This window comes from Mus musculus, chromosome 11 (genome assembly GCF_000001635.26).
Source record: "Mus musculus strain C57BL/6J chromosome 11, GRCm38.p6 C57BL/6J".
NCBI lineage: Eukaryota > Metazoa > Chordata > Mammalia > Rodentia > Muridae > Mus > Mus musculus.
The window spans coordinates 80785597-80805529 of NC_000077.6; positions in this window are offsets into that span (position 1 = coordinate 80785597).

The following is a 19933-nucleotide window of genomic DNA, read 5'->3' on the forward strand; positions in this document are numbered from 1 at the left end:
TGCTTCTGGCCATGATGATAATGGACTACATCTCTAAACTGTAAGCCAGCCCCAATTAAATGTTTTCCTCTATAGGAGTTGCTGTGGTCATGGTGTCTCTTCAGAGCAATCGAAACCCTAAGACACCACACTTTACTAAAAACGTGGGAACTTTGTCTCCTGAGGTGCATTAAACTCATACACAGAGGCTTTTGTATAAACTGCCTCCTCTCTTCTGCCCCTAGAGGTGATCTCTTTGTGGACTCCAAATTAGGAAGCCTTGAGCTAAGAGGAAGCTCACTCAACAAGTCTTTATCACCGGAGAAGGAAGAAGAATGTAGCAAAATTATCTTCAGGATCCTATGAGTCACCAAACAGGGACTGTCCCAACAACTTACCCACAGAGGAACCACAGATATCAGGCCCCAGGCAAGACAGAATCACATAGAGGATGTGGACGTAACCTAGAATCGCCTCTAGAGCTGTTTCTGCTTGTGATGCTTCAGAAGACAAACATCCCAGTTCCAGAGGAACATATCCTCCCCCCCACCCCACCCCCCGCCTGACCTGTACCCCACCATGGTAGGGACCAGATCTCCTGCCTTGCATATGTTAGGAGAGTTCTGCACCACTGAGCAACACTGTCCAGCCCACACCTTTCTTAGCTGCTGAGGTCTTTATCACACGGGGTTGGAATAGACTATCTAAGCATGTTCCCTAAGCTCCCTAGGAAAGGGACATGCTCCTCAAACCTTGTCTGGTGCTCAGTAGGTACATTCATTATCAAGTTAATTAATTAGCAAATAGACTTGTGTGCATGTATTCTATCACAACGGCTTTTCTCTAAGCCTCCAGACAGGCAATCATTAAGCTCTTCTGGCCTTTGGATCTATTCCTAGAACCCAGCAGATCTGACAGTATGGGAGGAAAAAGAATTTTACAATCCATTCACGAGTTGACAGTGTCTTTTGGTAAGATGTCTCCAGCTTTAAAACATGTAAGAGCTGTCTTGGGATCTGGCGAAAACGCATGTTGTGATTGGGCAATCTAGAACCAATGGATTCCTTTCTTATTTTCTTTCTTGGTTTCCAATCAGGCTGTCACTTTCCTACCCTGGTTGGCCTGGGACACATGGGAATTGTTTTACCTCTGCCTCCTGAGTACTGGGACTTCACGTATGAACTACATGGGTAGTTTCTTCTAGAGACCCAACATAGACATCCCAATAAGAGGTTGTTGTCTAAGAGAAAAAAATGTGAGAGGAAGGTAAAGGCCTTGAAGGACAAGCAGCATGCTAAGGCTTCTCTGGGTGACCTCTGTTCCTGCTCCACTCTGAAACTGTCACCTTTCTTTTTTCCTTTCTTCAGAGTGTAGGTTAGAGGAGAAGGCTTGGTTGTTATTTGGTTTGTTTGGGTTTTTTTTGGAAGGAAGAAAACCCTTGGTCTCTGCATCCATTATCTCTCTGTCTCCCTCTTTTTTACAAAATGGTAAGTGGTTATTTGCCATTATTATTATTTGGCCACATGTATATTTTGTGATGTTCATGTCTCCTGACTCCTAACTCCCTCTCCAAGGCATAGAAAATAGAATTCGTCTCTCCTGAAAGAAAATAGAATTCTTCTCTCCTGAAGTGAATCAGAGAATCTCTTATCTTCCACTTGTCTGTTTAGGAGTAAAGAATACATCTTCCGACTTGCTATCTGATAGTCTATGCTAAGACATGTACCCTCTTAGAAGGGTCCTACCCCGAAGAGTAGTGCATGGAAAAGCCAAGAAGAATGTGGACATTCAGGCCCTGCTGGGTTTTTCTATCAGTCTGTTAGCAATAGGTCATGTTCCTTCTGTCCAATCATATTTCTACAAGATTGTCCATGCTTCAATCATTTCTGTACAATAAACTCTCTATGGAAACCCAAGTAGGCTTCAGGGACCACATGGTATAATCTGGCAAATTAAACCCAAGAAGGGCATTGAAGTGACCCTGGTTGATAGCATTCATTTGGAAGTATAGGTAACGAAGCTTGGGATTTCTGATTGGTATCTCAGTGGAGGCAGACTTGTGGGTAAGTCTATCTTATCTACTGACAAGTAGGTAAGTGTTAGACATTCCCTAGGATTGGACTAGGGAAACACCCATTTGGTGCCCATTGCTGCAGAATTGTCTGTGGTAGTGGAGAGGCAGCTGCATCTGTCATCAGAAGTTGTCTATGATGTGAATGTATAATAAGAGGAACTGAGTCTGGGTCCTTTTATTATCATCAGAAGAGCTTCACAATTGATGTTTCAGGAAGACAGTGACATTTAGTCTTCCCCAGATTCTTTTCTTGCTGATTTTCATCTAGAATCTGTTTTTTTTTTTTTTTTTCCAACTAGGGAGCTAAAATGGTTCCTAGAGTGAAGATCATGAAGTGAGACTGGGGAAGGGGTTAATCTGGTAAAGTGCTTGCATGCAAGCAAGAGGACCTGAGTTCAATCCCCTCCATCCATGTAAAATGTCAGTGGAGTAGCACACACCTGCAATCCCTGCTCAGGGGGGGATAGACAGGAGGATATCTAGGCTTGTTGGCCATATATTCTAGATGAGCCTTAGATTCAGTGAGAGATTCTTTCTCAAAAAAAAAATGGCAGAGAATGATTGAGGAAGACCCCCTGACATCAATATCTGTCCTTAACACACACATGCACACAGGTGTATGTGCACCTGCATGAACACATGCAACTGCACCCATATGTGCATGCACACACAGACATCATGAAAGGAGATATTACGTGAAGTGTGGCTCTGACATTTTTCAGTTCCAATTATTCACACTATCTGGAGGTAGAAACAATACAAACCATAGTTGTATCTGAATTCTGACAACGGAACCCTAAAGAAATGAGACAAGGGAAAAATTTCAATTATTTAAAAGCTGGATCAGGAAAACCCAGGAAACCTCAGAGGTCCTGTAACCCAATATCCCCTCCAGGACCTGAATCCCTTGTATAATCCAGAACTCTGTCTAGAGCTACCTGTGTCTTTAAGGCTTCCCCTGTGCCCAGCAGATGTCTCCACATGAAAATGCTCTATGAATATCATTGCTCCATATGATCACTCCTGCCCCTACACAAACCAGCCCTCAACTGCCCAATCTGCTGATCTTGTTACTCACTGATCTGTGTTCATGAGCTTGATTTGTTCTTAGGGTCTGACATGTCATCAAGATAAGACCAGGTGGCCGTGAGGAACAATCAAGTTGAGGAGTCAAGGTCAGAGCCAGAAGAGCCTGCTTCTCTTAAGTGGACACTCCTTTTGGAGAGTCTATCCAAAAAATTCTGGCTCCATCTTCACTGATTCCCTCCTCCCCCTCCCCATTCATTTGTTCTTCGAGTCAGGGTCTAAAGTAGCCCAGGCTGGTCTTGACCTTGCTCTATAGCTAACTATGACTTTGAACTCTTATTCTTCTTGCTTCCACTTTCCAAGTGCCGGGTTTACAGGTTTAGCACTGTCATCTGTTTCTTTTCCCTAAGCCACGTTTTCAGTGTTTCTGTCTGATCTCGCTTCTCTCACTAATGTCACAGACACTGTCTCCCAGTTCCCACCCTTTCTAATTCTGTAGGATTGAGTATTTCTAGTATATCTAGCATTGATCAGGATTTGGCCCAGAGTAGCACTCTGGTCATCCTTAGGAAGGTGGAACCCAAGCATTAGGCACCTCTACTAGAAGTTTAGGATGGGACTTAAAGTTCTGAACTTTAATAGCAGCATCCCAGAGATCCCACTGGAAGTGACCAGAGACACACCATAAAGGAATGTTCATTTGGGGTTTCAACTGAGCTTTGCCATCTACTACTTATAAGATCCTGGGCTTATTAGCTCATTTCTAGAATCCCTAATGCTTTCATTTTTGAACAAACAGATGATACAATCTGTCTCAGTGCATTAGAACCACAAAATAAAGTGCCATCTATAAGATGCTCCATATAATTCCAGGCAGGTGGCAAATGCTACTTAAACATGAGCTAGCATTGCTGCTGGTGTACGCATCCCTTTCTCTTCAGAACAGGATCATTCTTAGATGACAATGATTTATCGCATATCCTTTCAAACTAAACAACAAAAAGTTTTATTTTGTATGGATGGGTGTTTTGCCTACACGTACGTATGCATGAGCACTGTGCGAGTGAGTGCCTGGTGCCTGTGGAGGCAGAAGAGGACACGGGGGAGGGGGGGTGAGGGGGGGTGTCCAGCTAGTGCTCTTAACGGCTGCACCTCTTCTCTGGCCCCTGCCTGTTCCTTTGAGCAGACTGAGCTTTCTGCTGCCTGTGAGTCTTCTTATCACCCTGTGATTCCCCCCCCCCACCCCCCTGTGTGACTCTAGATTCCTAGAGGTAATTAATTCTCATTCCCATGCAAAGCCATGGACTTTGAAATTAGTAGATAATAAAAATCTACTAAATAATTTTATGGCTTTAGGCCATCTGGCTGGCCTCTATGTTACCCACTTCACATCCCTGGAACACCACATCTGCCTTTCTTCCCTTTCCACATGTTCTTCAGGACCGTCTGACATGAAATAGTACCCATTCAGTCCCCTACCCATCAACCCTCCCCACTTTCCACTTCAGTGTGAAGATGGCCATCCCACAGAGTCTTAGAGCTTCAGATTCAGCTTAGCTTAGAATACAATGTTTCATAGGCTGGGGAGGTGGCCCTTTTGGTAAAGTGTTTATCACTCCCATGCAAAGTAAAGTGTTTGTTATACAGGCAGGAGGACCTGAGCTCAGATCCTCAGCATCCCTGTAAAAAGCTGGGCACAATATGCAGTGACAGAGACTAGCAGATGCCAGAGGCTTGCTAGCTAGCCAGTTCCGCGGAAACAGCAGGCTCCAGGTTTAGTGAGACACTGCCTTTAAAAACAGGGTGAGAAGCCATAGAAGAAAATGCCCAACACCAACCTTTGGCCTCCATGTATACACACACATGCAAATACATACTCAAGACACACACACATATACATGCCCGGTAGTATTTTAAAGGAGATAATGAGAAATGAGGCTAGTGACATGAGATAAGGACTGGGCAGTAGGAGGGAGCCATGGCTTTGTCAACCAAGCACCAGGGAGTCATTTTATTCCATTTGCATGAAAATGCTGAGTTTTTGTTGCTGTTTTAAGTGTCCTTTAGGATTTTTATTTATTTTAATCCAGGATTCTGCAAAGAATGTCAAAACAGTAATTCAGAAGAACTAAACCTATTCTGTGGACAAGTTACATTTACCACTCTAGTCAATGAAAAAATACATGTTGTAACTATGTAGCACAACCATGGATGGCAACTACAATCCTCTCTCTCTCTCTCTCTCTCTCTCTCTCTGCTCTCTGCTCTTTTTTCAAGACAGGATTTCTCTGTGTAGCCTCAGCTGTCTTGGGTGCTGGGACTAAAGGCGTCCACCACCACCACCCTGTTGTCTCTCTTACGAAAGGATCTCAGGTATCTCAAGTTGGCCTTGAACTTTCTAGGTAGCTGAGGAACTTCCTGAGTGTTGAGATTACAACAGGCGCTGGAACTCTGTATCCCTGGGCTCTGTATGTGCTAAGCAAGCACATACCAGCTGCTATATCCGCAGCCCTACTGCTGTCTCTTGGGGTGGTGGTGGTGGTGGTGGTATATGTATAGATAATAAATCTGTGGACACCCAAATCCCTTGTAGAACATGGTTTTCTGCTTGCATATAATCTAACACATCCTCCTGCCTGCTTTAACATTTTAAAAAGTTTTTATTTAATTTTAAGTGTGTGTGTGTGGGCTTGGGTGTATAAACGCATGGTATGCAAGCAAGAATTCATGGAGATTAAAAAAAAAAAGACATTGGATCCTCTGGAATTGGAGTAATGGATAGTTTTGAGCCTCTTTGTGAATGCTGAGAACTGAACCCAGGTCCTTTGAAGGATTAGTCAGGCCCCCAAATGCTGAGCCATCTCTTTAGCTCCTCATTTGTGCTTTAAAATATCTCAAGGTTATTTCTAGTACCTGACACAGTATAAACGGTACAAAAGTAGTTGCTATGCTGTGTTATCTAGAGACTAATAACAGAAAGTCTATTATGTATCAGCATAGATACAACTCCTTTTCCAATGATTGATTAGCCAAGTCCATGGATGCAGAACCCATAGAGAATGAGGCTGTATTGTACTAGGGGTGTGGGCTTGGCTTTCAGAGTTTAAAGGCAGTAGAGCTAGAAGCAAAACCTCAAAACCTCTGGGCTGTCTATGTCACTTATGTGCTCTCTGTGACCTTGGGCAAATCACTGGGGCTGAGCCTCATTTCCTCCTCTGTAAGGCAAGAATACTGCTGATTCCTCACTTCTAATGGTTGCTATGATAAATAAACCAGATAAAGTATATTAAGCACTTAGCACATAGCCTGGGACACAGTTCGGGTTTATAAATCCCAAGAATAGTGCTGTCTGCCCTATTATTATCTGTCAGTCCTTCCATTGTGGCTTTGACAGGGAGCAGTGGTAGGGAAAAGAGCATTCTAGTCTTGTTGATCTTTTCTTTTGACACCTCCTTTCTTTAATATTCTCTTACTTTGTTAGTCTAAGTTACACCAGTCACTTCCTTGTAGCAGGGGTGTTATACTAATCGCAGGGAATTCACTGCCTCTCTATCTACAGTTTCTCAATGTCTCAGTCTTAAAGGCACAGTGACTTCCTGCTTTCCTAGTAGAGCCCTGTCACCTGAGTTGCTAATGCTATTGCATAACCAGGTACTCTTGCATCACATGAGATATATTTTTCTCCTAGGCAAATGTGAACGTCCAGGGTGTGTGTGTAGCACCTGAGGAATTCCCACACCATCCTTGGATTTATAAAGCTGCTTTAGGTAGGTTTCACAGGAGAGTGGAGTCCAAATCTGGCTGGTCATTAGATTCACTTTAGTGAATTACAGCTTCCAACACTTTTGAATTGAGAACTTGGTGGCTAAGAACCATCAGAATGAAAACACACGGAGCCAGGCACATGAAAAGAACAACTTCCGGATGAGCTTTGCCTCATAAATTAATGGCCATTGTACTAAGAAGCAATGTCTGTTAGCAAGCAGAATACCTGGGTTCAATCCCCAGCACCATAGAACAGGGCGTGGCTTTGCACACCTGTAATCCCATCACTTGGGAGGTATGGTCATTCTTAGCTACATAGTGAGTTTAAGGCCAGCCTGGGAGGAGAGAGAGAGAGAGAGAGAGAGAGAGAGAGAGAGAGAGAGAGAGAGAGAGAGAGAGAGAGAATGCATTCATGTGTTTAAATGATATAAAGTTTTCTAGAAAAAAAAATTAAAGTTTTATCCCAGTCAGAAAGAGATAGGAGTGAGTGGGCTTACTCAACCACTGGGAAAAGGAGAAAAACAAGAGGAGGAAGCTTGTTTTAATTAGTGTAAGAAATCCCATAATCTGTGAGCTGGCCTCTCTGAGGAAGCTTAGAATCGCCAAGAGAGGTAGCATGTTAGAGGACCTGCAGTATTGACTTTGACTCTCTGTGTTATGGGAGTTCTTCTTCACACATCGGACTTCTCAGAAGTTGTTAGCAGACAGCTTCTGTGAATCGGATCCACCGATGGCTGCTGCTATCTTCCCCCACTTGGCTAGCTTTCTGCTGGCAGCAGCCACAAACACCTGAGTCCCTAGCATCTCTCTCTTCCATCCATCCACAGGCAATCTGTAAGCTGATTCTTAAATGCCGTCTCCCTTTCCTACAGTCCAGTGTGGGCTGAAACGCTGAAGAGACCAGACTTTCACCAAATGATGCTGTCTAGTCAGAATATTCCTTAGCTGGGCAGGCGTTTCCGTTTCTCCCTCCTTCCCATCCAACCTCACCCACCGGGAAACACAAAATAGGGAAGGCCTGGTAGCAGCAGTTCACTATTGGGAGCAATGCTGTCCTCCAAGGATTACTTACCTATGCCTGGGGACACTCTTGGTTGTTATTCTGGGAGGGATGATGCAATTGACATCCTCTGGGTAGAGAGAACGGATGTTGCCCAACATCCCATGATGCTCCAAATTATCTTCCATAGCAGAGTTACCTTGTGCATTCCTTCCCCTTCAAGCAATGGGGAACTCACAAAAGAATGTTCTATGAAAGATGGGCTAGAGTTTGAGTTTTGAATTTTACTTCTTTATGGCCAGTAAAGTTGGAGACTTACTAGTGTCATTGTATCATGGTCCTGTATTGAAGGGTTGGAAATGTAGCTCAGTAGTACATACATTCCTTGCCTGTACTTCTTCAGCACACACACACACACACACACACACAGACACACACACACCCCTAAATATCTTGTCTAATGAACAGTCCAGTAATGTCATTTGAAGTATGTTGCTTATCCTAGAAAAAGAGAATAAAGTGAAGGTTGGGAGAGAGAAGGCATATGATGTGTGGAGCAGGGTTTGTCTGTACAGTGCTGTGGCCATGTAGGGACAAGGAAGCTTTGTGTTGTGTGGGATGGTTTAGCTGCATCTGTACCCTCTACTCACTAGTTGCCAGTAGTATCTTCTATCCCAGAATGACAACCAAAAATGGCCCCAGACTGCCAACTGTCTCTCAGAGGGCATACTGCTCCCCGGGTGTGAATCAAGGCCAACAGGCCTGCACAAGGCTGGAAAGGCCTTGTATGTATTAAGGCCTTCTATGTATTAAGAGTTTCCTGGGCATTGCCATCACTTTCCCATATAATAAGGAGCCTTGGCCTATTTGTAAATGTGTGGGTCTGGCACACCTCATATCTCTAAAGACTTGGTTCTGAGCCTGGGGCTAGCCTCTTTAGGTGGTATGAGAATTAAAAAAGATAATGTATAGGTCAATGTGAACTCAGATACAAACTATATTAGGAGGGCGTATGTCAGTTCACCGTTTGAGGGGATAGGCCTTCGTGTCCAGGAAGGGCATGGTGATAATGGGGTGGCTCTAACCATGGTGTCTGGAGCTTGAGGCAGCTGATTACAATGAGTCCAGAGTCACAAGATAGAGAAAGATATGTCTGCATGACTCTTCTTTTCATTCAGACCGGACCCCCTGAATAGTCAGGGCTGGCCTTCCCTCAGCTAAGTATTTCTAGAAATACCTTTCTAGATCTACTCAGAGGTATGTTTCCATGGTGACTCTAAATGCAGTCAGTCAAGTTGAAAATGAGAAACTGGGCTGGTAGGATGGCTCAATGGGTAAAGGTGTTTCCCTGCCAATATATGACCTGAATTCAAACCCTAGGACCCATGTGGTAGGAGAGAATTGGTGGATGAAGGTTGTCCTCAGATCCCCCATAAATAAATGAATGCAATTTTAAAAACACTTTTAAGGGGTTGGGCACATGACTCAGAGGTTAAGAGCACTTACAGTTCATGAAGAAGACCAGAGTTCAGGTCCTAGCACTAACATGGTGGCTCATTTTCACCTGTAATGATAGTTCTTGGGTTCTGATGACCTCTTCTGGTCCCCAAGGGCTCCTGAATGCATGTGGTATATATAAAATCAGAAAGGCATACACACACACACACACACACACACACACGCACATGCATACACACTCCATATATATTTTAAAAATTTTAACATTAAGATTAAAAGATTGGAACAATTAATAAAAAAAGAAAACGAGAAACCATGAGGTCTCTTTTGCATATGAGTTTTGATCTGTCAGTATGAAGGAGGGTTGAGAAATTATTTTAAATTATTAGTATGAGGGGATTCTCTAAATGCTGCTTCCAGGCTTTTTTCATAGAAAGAAAGAAAGAGAAGAGAAGAGAAGAGAAGAGAAGAGAAGAGAAGAGAAGAGAAGAGAAGAGAAGAGAAAAACTGAGAGTGAGAAGATGTAAGTCATATTTACAACACAAGTATTACAGGCTCCAGGAACAGAGTGAGGTGACCTCAGTGGATGTAGGGACACCATAAGGCAAGTGGGACACAATAACCCGAGGTGGCACTCAAGCAGGAAGCGCTAAAGGACAGGCAGGATTGAAAGTGGAGTTGGTGAGGGAGGGAGGGAAACAGCGAAATCCAGCGGAGGAAGAACAGTTTCCCACTTGGCTGCAGACCAAGGCCGTGAAACTTACAAGGAAGTTTCAGAAGAAAAGTTGGCTGGCAACCGAGAAACGTTAAAGTAAAATGTCCCCAAACACAAAATATAAAGTGCAAAGTGTTCTCTAAACAAAAAAGTAGTCGTCTTTGTCTTTGGAGGTGTCAGATGTTAACTCTGCTTCTCTTTGGAAAAGCCCAGGTATGAAAGTTGAAGCAACCAGAGTTGTGTCTATATCTTCAAAACAGGGGTGGGGTTAATTGTTCTCCTCAGTGGCAGGCTCTTTCTCTCCCCACCTCTTCCTTTTCTCAGGAGGCCTCCACCTTGTTGTCCTTTTGGGTGGTTTGAGTCGTTCTGCGTCTGTCTCACCCCCATGCCATTTCTCTCCTAAAGCAACCCAGCTTCAGTGGGTACTCCAGGATCTTGGATGTACTGGGCTGCCTGGATAATTGGGACCTGGACTGGAGGAGTCTGAAGGCATTTAGAGCATCTTTGTACAACTTCAGAAGAGCTTTTTTTTTTTTTTTAAATTCGAGACAGGGTTTCTCTGTATAGCCCTGGCTGTCCTGGAACTCACTCTGTAGACCAGGCTAGCCTTGAACTCGGAAATCTGCCTGCCTCTGCCTCCTGAGTGTTGGGATTAAAGGCGTGCGCCACCACACCCAGCTTCAGAAGAGCTTTTGAGTAAATGTGGTTGCCCTGAATGGCCCTGAAGTTGAAGTGACCACGGTTGTCCAAACCAAACCAAACCAAACCAAACCAAACCAAACCAAACCAAACCAATCCAAACCACCACCACCACCACCACCACCAACAACAACAACAACAACAACAACACCTTGGCTATGTCTGAGGGCTGGGCTGGAGGATAAGTATCTGAAAAAAACACCTGTAGTATTGGGAATTTATATGCTGCTCACTCGTCCTCAGGTGCCCGTGCCTAGCCCTTGTTGTCTATTGTAAAATCATTTAAACACACCCGTGCACAGTGGCTCAACTATGGCTTTTTAATTTCTGTGTTTCTCAGCTGCTTTGAGGTAGCCCACTCTTTTTTCTTTTCTTCTTCTTCTTCTCTCTTTCTTTCTTTTTTCTTTGAGTTTACACTTCAGTGGAAAACAGGGAGTCCCACCACCTTGCTCTAGACATGGGGGTGGAAACTAGTTCCCTGGACCAGTGGCAATCACTGGGGGTGGGGTGGGGAGAAGACCTTTACTGGGTTGAATCCAAGGATAGGATCACTAGACTGGAAAGAGTCTCCCCGGGGGCTTGTGGTGTGGTGTAGTGAAGACCGCTGCTTTCTAGGCTTGTGGCCTATTGTCCTAGAACCCCTCCCCCAAACTCTGTCTTTTGCCACAATCTTCCTTTTTACTATAATTCAGTAGATCTCCTGTTGGAGCCCTTAGGAGTGTCTAAAGGAACACCATTTAGACTCCTGGGGGAAGAGAAGGATGGGTATTTAAGCATCTCTACCATGATACATAGGAATTTTAGAAAGGACGGGGTGTTTTGCTCAGACTGGTGGCATTGGTTGTCGAGGTGGCACTTACATAGAAGAGCAATGTATGAGAAGGTAAAAGCTAGTCTCAACTGTGGAGAAAGCAAAACAATTATAATAGTATGCTAATGCATACACAGGACACATGGGGTCACACAGGATGCTCGGTGGGAAGAAGGAGAAGGTGCTAGTACCGGAAGGGATGAGAAAACCTCCTGAGCGAAGGTTCCCAGGCAGGGAGGCAGGATGGCTCTTGGCCTTTTAAAGTGAAGCCAGAGCAGCTGCTCCAGTAAGCAAGGAGGAAGCTTGGTGGGAGACAGGCTGGAGGAAAAGGCCAGGACAGAGCCTCCAGGGTGTGCTTTTTCTCCTAAATACAGAGAGGAGCTGCCGAGGAATTTTACTCAGGGAACTGACATCTTTGGCTTTCTGGTTTGGCTTTGTATTTTAGTTGACTCTCGACCTGCGATAAACTATCCCGTACTCCTCAGAGGTTTGTGTGTGCCTGCGTACTCAGTCTAACAGCATGCGCTCACCACGGACCTAATTTCTCATAGACCGTTGTGGCTGGAGTGTTGAGAATGGATGAAGAGTGTGAGGGGACAGGAAAGATGAGTTTAAACTGTTTCTCATTTCTTTGGTTGAGCAGTGGTGCTAGCCAGGACCTCTGTGGGGTTGCCCAGGGGTCAGAGGTCAGGGAGGAAGGGAAATGGATGTTGGAGCTAAAAACAAGTAGCTTTGCTCTCGGTGTGCATGGGGGCAGTGAAGGATGAGGTACGGATTTCTGTGTGTGGGGCGTGATCAGTGCGGCTGACCGTGGTCCCCTCTAGAGAGAGAGTCGGCTACATGAAGAACAGGCTTTCCAGGAGAGTGAGGAATGGAATATTCCATCCTGGACCTATTAATGTTTAAATACCTGTGAAAGATGCAGGTGGAGTCGTTGAATAGATAGGAGTGGGCCAAAGATGCACAGCTGAGAGGCAGCTGCTCAGACAGCGGTATCAGCAGCTTGGATGGAGTTGTTCAGGAAAACGGGGTAACACAGAAACAGAGGAACGAGCCAGGATGGGAATAGAAATCTATAAAAATTTAGAATCAGAGTGGAGGAGCCAACAGAAGGAATCTTAACACTGTTGTGACCAAAATACCTTTCAGAAATAAAAGAGAAGTGGTTTAGTGGGTCATAGTTCCAGAAAATATTGTTCATCAGTGCGGGGGAGGAGGAGGAAGACATGGTGGAGTTCGAACCTGTGGGAGGCAGGAAATAGAGAGCATGTCCAGACTTAGGGACCAGATAGACTTCCTGCCCCTAGGGATCTACTTCTGCCAGCGGGACTCCAACTGCCTGATGTTTCTATAGCTTCTCCAAACACTGCTACCAGCTGGGGAGCAAGCATTTAAACCATGAGTCAGTGGGGGAACACTTTAGATTCAAATATAACCAAGGTGAAAAAAAAATCCAAGAACACCGCGAGGGCTTTAAAAAAGAGAATTCCTGTCTGCTGTGCACCAAGAATAGGAAGGCATAAAAGAAGACTGTTTCCCCGTCTGGTGTGCACAATCAAGGTATGTGCGGAGAAGGTTGAAAGATATTTGTATCTGTTGCATCTGGTGGTACGGAGGGTACTGTGACCTTGAAAAGTCACCCCAGTGTGGCAAGGAAAGTAGAGTTAGTATCAACCAGATGAGCCAGTTGAAGAGAAGAGGTGTTAGTTAGTAGAGACGCGAGCTTTGACTGTGTTGAGATAAAAGGAGAGGCTGGTGAGATGGCTCAGTGGGTAAAGAAGCTTTCTACCAATTCTGATGACATGAGCTCTGTCTCCGGAACCCACAGGGTGGAAGGAGAGAGAGCTGACTCCACCAAGTTGTCGTCTTGTCGTTACACACATCTTGGCACACACATACCACTGGTGTGTGTGTTTTCTTTTGGTTGGTTTGTTTTTCTTTTTTCTTTTTTTTTTTTCTTTTTGGTTTTGGTTTTGGTTTTGAGACAAGGTCTCATATAACCCAGGCTGGCCTCATAACTTGTCATGTATGAATGGCCTTAAACTTTGCTTCCTCCTGCCTCTGAACGCTGGAACTACAGATACAGTTTGGTTTGTGAAGCACTGGGAATTAAGCCCAAGGCCCCAAGCATGGCGGTTAGGCAAGTACTCTACCAACTGAGCTATATCCTTAGCCCCCACTTTCCTCTTGATGGAAACCAGTGAAGCCAGCATAGTGGTACGGAGCTTTGAGGATTGGATCTGACATTGTTTACAGGAGTTGGACAGTGAGGGCTGACCAGGTGGCCCAGTGGGCAGAAGCCCTTGCCATGCAGACCTGACTGTCTGAGCTCAAGCCCCAGAACCACAAGACATTGGCCATGTGGCTCCTGTCCTCTGTAATCCCAGCACTCCATGGTGCCATGGAAGCAGAGACTCCCTGTCACCTAGAAGCTTAAGGACAGGTAGTCTGTAGTACTCAGGGCAACAGAGACACAGATGGAAGAAGAGAACCAATTCCTGAGAATTGTCCTTTGACCTCCATACACATGCTGAGATACCTCTGTCCATCACTGTTGGCACCACTGCTGCCGCCACCGCCACCGCCGCCACTGCCACCACCACCACCACCACCACCACCACCACCACCACCACCAGTACCACCATCACCATCACCACCACTATCAAGTTAAGTTGAAATGTTAGACAATGATACCCAGACAACCATGGATAGGTGGATAGTCAGTAATGGATATCTTGCTGATATTGGTGACCATACATTGAAATTGAAGCCACATCTGTGAGAATTTCTCTAACTGCATGCTGCGGTGCCAATTGGAAGAGACAGATTTGAGGCTATGCCAAGTAAGGGCAGAGGAGCAACTCCCTGATGGACCATTTGACCCAGGCCTTCCAGAAGACCCAGGGTGTGAGGACAATAGGAATGTCACGGAGCTTGTGGGAGGCAGGGGAGCTTGTTAGCCTTTTACCTGGGTCTCCATGGAGAATTTTTCCCTCTGCAGCACGCTTTGGCATAAGCTAACAGCTGAGGCAGGGCACACACCTGAGAAGCACCGCTGACACCCAGTGATCACTCCTTGAAGTGCACCTTGTTGGATGTGGGCTGGGAACAGATCTCTGGGAGGGACACCTTTCTCTTAAAGGTCCAGAGCTTTCCCAGGCATCTCTTGCAGGATTCTGTTCCTATGTCCTAGCATTCTCTGGGTGAGGCTGCTCTGTGGTTGGATCACTTGGAATGAAAGACATTCAAGGTAATCTGGGGCTATTAGCACCAGAGCCCAGACCTTTACTTCTCTGCTGGGTCCCTGCTGGTCTGGGAGAGTCTTGCTTACTGGATGCTGTGGTATCAAAAGCCCTGTCCAGATTCAGACAAATGCCAAGCTGTGACATAATACACTCTTCTATTTCACAGCAGTCCTGGGGGAATTTCTCACTTGGCTGGCTCAAGAGCTAAATGAGGAATGTCCCCTTGTCTATTACCTCCTAAGAATGGCCTTTCCCCTGGGTTCCAAGACATTATTCTGTTCCTGGATCTGCTTGTCCCCAGTACTAAAATTTGGTTTTGTCTAGGGAATCACAGGTTCCTCTATGAGTCTGTTGCCCATCTGTTTCCTATCACAGGTCATGGGCTGGACTTGCAGGCTAAGCAGATGGATACCCCTTAGTTAGAAGTTATTCTTTAAAAAAAAGAAAGAAAAAAAAAGAAAGAAAGGTAGATAAGCAGACAGACTGACTGATTGATTGATTGATTGATTGAGTTAGGAGAGATGGCCCAGCAGTTAAAAACACTTAGTGCTCATACAGGGGTTCCAGGTTCAGTTCCCAGCACATACCTGGAGGCTCACAACCATCTGTAACGGTTCAGGGGGCCAACTACCCTCTTCTGACCTTTGTGGGCACCAGGCAGGAATGTGGTGCACTTACATACATGCAGGCAAAACACATGAAACAAAACACAACTTTTAGAAATATGTATTTACTCTTTTTAAGTATGTATATGTGTCTGTCTGTCTGTGTGCACTTGAGTACAGGTGCCAGGCTCTGGAGCTGGCGGGCAGCTGTCTCATGAAGGCACAGGGAGCTGAACTGGGTTCTCTGCAAGAGCAGGGCCTGCTCTTATTTTATTTATCTTATTTCATGTATGGGTATATTTTTTTTTAGCCTATATGTCTATGTGTCATGTGCATCCTGAGACTGGAGTTATGGGTGGTTGTGAACTGCCATGTGGGTGCTGGGATTTGAACCCAGGTCCTCTGCAAGAACAAATGCTCTTAGTCACTGAGCTATCTCTCCACCCCCTGTTTGAACCCCTTCTACCCACAGGAAAAAAATATGGAGGATCAACATAGGGGAGCTCTTTTTGCAACACCTTTTTGGCACCACACTTTTTGCTGTTCTGACATAAATACTTCAGGCTTTCGTATCAGGTATTTACACCACACATGTGTCATGAGATTGAAGGGGAAAGAGAAAACTCCATCACAGTGGGATTGCACAGGTAAGATGATTGCAGAATCTGGTGTTTTGTCTAGACTTTGAGAACACAGAGAGATCATTGTAGAAGAAACCCAGCATGCTTGAAACAGGCTGAATTGGCTTTCCATCCCAGCCCTTCCAGTCACTAGCTGAGGGTCCTCCAGCAAGCCCTTGGCCCTCTGAGACACCCAGAGTCTCCAGGGATTAACCCCTTCCTCCCAGAACTACTTTAGGTTCCATGCATGAAGCACCTGGAACAGAATAGGCACTCAGTACATGTCACCCTGGAAATTCAGATTTGAGTCATGCAAAATGATGTATTAGGGAAATTTCTTATGGGTCAGGCAGGTACTGTGATAGGGACCTTGTAGAAATTGCATGATCATTATAATTACCCCTTCAAATGGACCGTTATTCTCCCTGACTTGACATAGGAAACTAAGACTCGATGAAGTTATTTTGCAGTTAGAAAGTGGTTACACCAGGACTTGAACTATGACATTACCTAGCGCTTAGCTTGAAACACACATACAAGCCCCAGGGCTGGTTCAGTTAGTAGTTTTGCTTAACCTATGCGAAGCCCTGGCTTTGATCCGCAGCACCACATTAACTGGCTGTGATGACTCCCGCCTGTAATCTCAGTAGCTGGAAGGGTCAGAAAGTGGAGGTCTTCTTTGGGTACATAGGGAGTTTAAGGCTGAGGTAGAGACTCTGAGCACATACAAGCCTACAAACGACCTCAAACATAGCAGCAGTTAACTGTTAATAGGCCCTCGGTGGGTCAAAAAGAACCAGAGATGCCTATGACTTAATTACAGCCTTCGGTCCACCCTTAAACCAACTTCAGGTGCATTAAATAAAATATAGGATGTTGTTGCCCCTTATATACATCTAGCTGTCATTCCTTAAATATTGAAAGCAAGAGTGGTTTCAATTTGCTCTGAAGTGGGATGTGGCACTAAACTAGAATGAGCGAGGCAGGCTGGGCAATCTGTCTGTAGAGCGCTCCCAGCAGTCATTTTAAAAGGTTTAAGAATCTCTGCCAAGAGGATATTTCCTCATTCTCCCAGTTGTTGTGGTATGACCGACCTGATGATTGTCAAGGGACACCCCTGAAGAGGGTCTCTATGTCCTTTACTTCAGCTAAGTGAACTGAAAGGAAATGCAAACTTGACCCCTAGCCCAACCGGGACCCTGGCTAGCCTGCCCTGCTAGCTCTTAACCTTCCTACCAGCTTTTCCTGTCTCCCTGGCTTCCTGGTCCTAGTGGTTGTACTGTGGCCAGCTCTAGCAGTTGTTTGCTTGAGAAGTCACGCTTGCTGGCTTTGCTCCTGCAAGGGCCCAGAGAAGACCTGATCTGTGTGTGTATACACAAGACCCACCCTGACTGGTGTGGCTTTCCTTGGAAAGCCGTTTGCAAGTCCATAAAAGGGCCCAGGCATTGAAAACAGACAGACTCAGAGTCCAACCAGGGATTTAAGATTGTGCCCCTTTAATTCAGGCCAGCCTTCCTGCTCTGTCCAGTGCTGGTGCCTCAGCGTGCCCAACAGTTTCTGGGTGCTTATCTCTCCTGTCCCCCATGGGTGAACTTTCCATTAGGTTTTGCACAAGGGCTTATTTGGCACCAACTAAGGGCCAGGCTCTACTCTAGATTCCAGGGGTCAGCAGAGAGCAAGATAGAAAAAAGTCCCAGCCCTCAGAACCACAGAGGCAGTGATGTGCTCCAGTGACAACACATATTAAGGCCTAGGAACAGGAATGACGGGCGGTGCCCCAGAGGGATTCTTCATGGAGGCACACGCAGACACCTGAGCAGAGGGAGGGAGAGGCCACTGGGGGAATGGAGTGTTCCAGACAGAGGGAACACCAGTGCCTGACACTGGATAAGCAATGTTTGACCCACTTTTCTGTTCTATCCTATGACGAGCACTTACTTAATCATGAAGAGTATACAGAAGTTTACTATTTATTTTGAATATACAGCTCACTGGCCTTAGGGCACTTGCATTTTGTACAGACACCATCGCAATCCACCCCCAACACTTTCTTTTTTCCATTTTCTTCGACCAAACATCTGTACCCATCCATAATAAGACTTCCTAAGGCAAGGTAGGAAGCCAGGGGAAATTATGAGGCATAGCAGAGGAAGGAACCTCTCCAGAGTCTGGCTGAGGCCTCTTTAGCCAGCAGAAAACCGAGAACTCTAACATAATTAACATTTGCTTTAAGACCTTTCCCCACTCTTAGCTATGAAGCTGCAGTTTTCTAGGACTCTCGGCTGAAACCCCTTTAACGGTGAAAGGACATACCCCAAGCCCCCATGGCTCCTGGTTCTATCGTATCACATTGTGACACCACTCAAGGCAACCCTGGAGCCATCTAGTAATCTCATTGATCAAAGACTATTGAAAAAAAATTTCTGGGGTACTGTGATGTCTGAGAGGGCAGGGATGCTTGCCACCATTCTTAACGACCTGAGTCTGATGCCCAGAGGAGAGAAAGGACTCCTGCAAGTTGTTCCCTCACCCCACATATATGCCACAGCACATGTGTGCCAAAAGCCAACACATGCCAGATGCACAAGCACTAAATGAATGTTAAATTAATTTTAAAAAAAAATTATTGGGTATTTTCTTTATTTACATTTCAAATGTTATCCCCTTTCCCAGTCCCCTCCCCCGGAAACTCCCTATCCCATGCTCCCCAACCCTGCTTCTATGAGGGTGTTCCCCTACCCACCCACCCACTCCCACCTCCCTACCCTCAAATTCCCCTACACTGGAGTATCCATTGAGTCTTCCCAGTACCAAGGGCCCCTCCTTCCATTGATGCCTGACAAGGTGGGCCTCGCTTTTATGTGGATGCTAGGAATCCAGACTCGGGTTCTCTGTTACATGTGCGGCTGGAGCCACGGGTTCCTCCATGTGTACTCCTTGGTTGGTGGCTTAGTCCCTGGGAGCTCTTGGGGTTCTGGTTGGTTGATATTGTTGTTCTTCCTATTGGGTTGCAAACCCCTTCAGCTCCTTCAGTCCTTTCTCTAACTCCTCCATTGGAGACCCTGTGCTCAGTCCAATGGTTGGCTGAGAGCACCCACCTCTGTCCTGCAAGTTGTTACCTCACCCCCACATATATGTCACGGCACATGTGTGCCAACGGCCAACATACACATGCAATGGCTCATGAGCGCTAAATGAATGTAAAATTAATTTTTTTCTTAGCAACCATTTGAGATATAACTAGAGAGACACTACTGCTAGAACCCTTCAGTGTGGCTCTGTCTTTGAGAAGGCCATATCCATGTTCTCAGGCTTGCTTTATTCTTTCCTGAATGTGTGAGTGCGAGTGTGAGTGTGTGTGTTGTGTGTGTGTGTGCCCCTTTATTGCCGCCACCTTATTTTTCCTTTATTTTAATTTTTGATGCCCATGAGTGTTTTGCCTACATGAATGGATGTGCAACACGTGTGCCGATGCCTAAGGAGGCCACAAGAGGGCATTGGATCCCATGGGACTGGAGTTACAGACAGTTGTCAGCCACTGTCTGGGTGCTGATAATTGAACCCTGGTCCTCTGGAAGAGCTGTCAGGACTCTTAACCACTGGGCCATCTCTCAGCTCCTGTCCACCTTATTTAACAGACAAGGCCTCTCACTGAGCCCAGAGCTCCTCACTTTGACTACGCTGGCTGGTCAGTGAGCATCAGGGAGCCTTCTGTCTCTGCATCCCCAGAAATGGGCTTAAGGCCACCGGGCCTAGGTTTTACGTGGATGCTAGGAATCCAAACTCGGGCTCTCAAGCCTTTACAGCAGGCACATATTGACTGAGCCATCTCCCCAGCCATTTCTATTTTTAATAAACTCCAACTCTGCTGCACACTGACTTGTCCACTGTTGTTTTCCTGTACTGAAGTCAAGAATTCTGTTTACCTGAAAGGGG